The following is a 3,952-nucleotide window of genomic DNA, read 5'->3' on the forward strand; positions in this document are numbered from 1 at the left end:
ACGCCTGGCCATTTTTTGGTTGCAGCCATCGTTGTTTGGCGGGCCTGGGCTGGGGATTCAAACCCGCCACCTTGGGTGTCTGTGACTGGCGCCTTAGCCGCTTGAGCCACAGGCTCCGAGCCCCATTTTATTTATTTTTTGTAAAACAGAGTCTCAGTATGTTGCCCTTGGTAGAGTGCTGTGGCCTCAGAGCTCACAGCAACCTCAAACTCTTAGGCTTAAGCGATTCTCTTGTAAGCAACAGGGACTACAGGCGCCCGCCTCAATGCCTGGCTATTTTTTTGTTGCAGTTGTCATTGTTGTATTAGCTGGCCCAGGCTGGGTTGGAACCCGCCAGCCTTGGTGTATGTGGCCAGCTCCCTACTCACTAAGCAAGGGGTGCTACCCCAATCTGAAGGGTTTTGTTGGGTTTTTTTTTGAGACAGAGCTTCAAGCTATCCCTCTGGGTGGAGTGCTGTGACATCACAGCTCACAGCAACCTCCAACTCCAGGGCTCAAGCAAGTGTCCTGTCTCAGCCTCCCAAGTAGCTGGGACCACAGGTGCCTGCCACAACACCCGGCTATTTTTTGGTTGAACTGTCATTGTTTGGTGGGCCCGGGCTGGATTTAAACCCGCCACCTTAGGTGTATGTGGCTGGTACCTTAGCCACTTGAGCCACAGATGCCGAGCCTCTTATGGGTTTTTTTTGTTTGTTTTATTTTTTTGTAGAGACAGAGTCCTACCCCATCACCCTCGGTAGAGTGACATGGCATCACATAGCTCACAGAAACCTCCAACTCCTGGGCTTTGGTGATTCTCTTGCCTCAGCCTCCTGAGTAGCTGGGACCACAGGCACCTTCCACAACACTCGGCTATTTTTTTGTTGCACTTTGGCCTGGGCTGGGTTTGAACCAGCCACCCTTGATGTATGGAGCCAGCTCCCTACCCACTGAGCCACAGGCACTGCCCAATCTTATGGGTTTTTAAAAAATCTGCTAAGGTGGAGGTGCCTGTGGCTCAGTGAGAGTAGGGCACTGGCCCCATATACCAAGGGCAGTGGCTTAGGACCTGGCCCTGGCCAAACCGCCAATAACAAAAAAAAAATAGCGGGTGTTGTGGTGGGTGTCTGTTGTCCCAGCTACTCAGGAGGCTGAGGCAAGAGAATTGTCTAAGCTTAAGACTTGGAGGTTGCTGTGAGCTGTAATGCTATAGCACACTACTGAGGGTGACAAAATGAGACTGTCTCTAAAAAAAAAATCTGTAGGCTCGGCGCCTGTGGCTCAACCGGCTAAGGTGCCAGCCACGTACACCTGAGGTGGCGGGTTCGAATCCCCAGCCCGGACCCGCCAAACAACAATGACGGCTGCAACCAAAAAATAGCCGGGCGTTGTGGCGGGCGCCTGTGGTCCCAGCTACTTGGGAGGCGGAGGCAGGAGACTCGCTTGAGCCCAGGAGTTGGAGGTTGCTGTGAGCGTGATGCCATGGCACTCTACCCAGGGGGATAGCTTGAGGCTCCGTCTCAAAAAAAAAAAAAAAAAAAAAAAATCTGTTAAGGTGATGAGATATAAGATCACTTCTGTGTGTGTGTGTGTGTGTGTGTGTGTGTAAAGGCTGTTATACACAGTATGACACCAGATCTTCCCAGTCATATAATTTGAATCAGCGGTTCTCAACCTGTGGATCTCAGCCCCTTCGGGGATCGAACGACCCTTTCACAGGGGGTCATCTAAATACATCCTGCATATCAGATATTTATATTACGATTCATAACTAGCAAAATTACAGTTATGAAGTAGCAACGAAAATAATTTTATGGTTGGGGGTCATCACAACATGAGGAATTGTATTAAAGGGTCACAGCATTAGGAAGGTTGAGAACCACTGATTTAAAAGTTTTATTATAGGAAATTTCTTTTTTTTCTTGAGACAGAGTCTCACTATGTCCCCCTCTGTAGAGTGCCATGATGTCACAGCTTACAGCAACCTCAAACTCTTGGGCTCAAGTGATTCTCTTGCCTCAGCCTCCCGTTGTTTAGCTGGCCCAGACCGGGTTCTAGCCAGCCACCCTTGATATATGTGTCTGGTGCTGTAACCACTGTGCTATAGGCACCGAGCCATATTATAGAAAATTTCAAACAAGCTGGGCATGGTGACTCATGCCTGTAACCCTAGCACTCTAGGAGGCCTAGGAAGGTGGATCGCTTGAGCTCATGAATTGGAGACCAGCCTGAGGAAGGGTGATACGCTGTCTCTAAAAAATAGTCAGGTGTTGTGACAGGTGCCTATAGTCCAAGCTACTTGGGAGGCTGAGGCAAGAGAATAACTTGACCCCAAGAGTTTGAGGTTGCTGTGAGCTCTGACGTCACAGCACTCTACTGGGGGCAAAAAAGTGAGACTGTCTCAAAAAAAAAAAAGAGAGAGAGAAAGAAAGGAAAAGAAAAAAGGGGGGCAGCACCCACAGCTCAGGGCACTGGCCACATACACCAAGGCTGGCAGGTTCCAACCCAGCCTGGGCCAGCTAAAACAACAATATCAACTGCAACAACAACAACAATAAAAATAGCTAGGCGTTGTGGCAGGCACCTGTAGTCCCAGCTACTTGGGAAGCTGAGGCAAGAGAATCGCTTAAGCCCAAGAGTTTGAGCTTGCTGTGAGCTGTGCCACTCTACCCAGGGAAACTCTGTCTCAAAAAAAAGAAAGAAAGAAAGAATGAATGAAAAAGAAAATTTCAAATGTATATGAAGAGGTCAGAATGGTATAATGAACTCCCAGGTACCCACCCATCACCCAGCTGCAACAATGATCAACTCATAGTTTCATGTGTATTTTTATGTATCTTTACCTATGTCCCTCTCCTCTCACAATATTATCATTATTATTAGAGATAGGAGTCTCACTATGCTGTTCAGACTTGACTTAACTCCTGGGCTCAAGCAATCCTCCTGTCTCAGCCTCCTAAGTAGCTGGGACTGTAGGCATGCACCACCATACCTGGCCCATTCATCACATCATTTTATCAAAAATAATTAAATATGTAGCTCTAAACAATGGCTCTTTCAGGTGGGCATCCAGAGCTTAGTGGTTAGGGTGCGTACTACATGCATCAGGGCTGGTGAGTTTGAACGTGGCCCGGGCCTGCTAAACAAAATATAGTGGGATTCTGGGAGGTGCCTGTAGTCCCAGCTACTTTGGAGGCTGAGGCAAAAGAATTGCTTGAGCCTAGGAGTGTGAGGTTGCTGTCAGCTATGACACTACAGCACTCTACAGAGGGTGACAAAGTAAGTCTCGATGTTTTTAAAAAATGGCTCTTTTAAAGAAAAAGCACCAACATTTATTCATTTAAAAAAAATTTTTTTTTGAGACAGAGTCTCATTATGTTGCCCTCAGTAGAGGGGTGACAGCTCATAGCAACCTCCAACTCTTGGGCTTAAGCAATTCTCTTGTCTCAGCCTCCCAATATTTATTTATTTAAATGTTAACCCTTCCTGCCTCACTACTTGCCAGGCTGTAATTCAAATATGCACCATATGCTATAATAGTTACTCAGATACTAAAATATTTATGAATTAGTAAATAGTTGCTACCCTAAGTTCCCAGAGTATACCTGTCTAGCCTCTTCCCTGGGACTCCTGCGATCTCTCCATGATCTAGAACCAAAGGGCTAAGGCCTCACACAGTAGTGGGTCTCCATGCCCCTCTCCAGCCCAGCATCTGTTCCAATTTAACAAGCAACCATGTCCTGTTGTTTGTTAAATATTTTGAAATGTCTGCCTTTTGGGGCATGTCATGTGATGTGAAATAATGTGGGGTGTTTGTGTGTTTGTGTGTGTGTGATATGTTAAAATTCATTGCTGAATTTGATTTGCCAAACATTTTTGGTATTGAAATTGACCTTTAGGCTCGGCGCCTATAGCTCAACCGGCTAAGGCGCCAGCCACGTACACCTAAGGTGGCGGGTTCGAATCCCCAGCC

At 47.1% G+C, this 3,952-nt stretch overlaps 1 protein-coding gene across 1 annotated transcript in view; it reads left to right on the forward strand.

Moving 5' to 3' along the window:
* LOC100967200 (C-type lectin domain family 18 member A) overlaps positions 1–3,952 on the forward strand; it is a 16,387-nt gene that overhangs the window by 3,825 nt on the left and 8,610 nt on the right. The window lies entirely within an intron of this gene.

The sequence above is a fragment of the Otolemur garnettii genome, unplaced genomic scaffold (genome assembly GCF_000181295.1).
Source record: "Otolemur garnettii isolate 467f Iridium unplaced genomic scaffold, OtoGar3 scaffold00047, whole genome shotgun sequence".
In the NCBI taxonomy this organism is placed as follows: domain Eukaryota; kingdom Metazoa; phylum Chordata; class Mammalia; order Primates; family Galagidae; genus Otolemur; species Otolemur garnettii.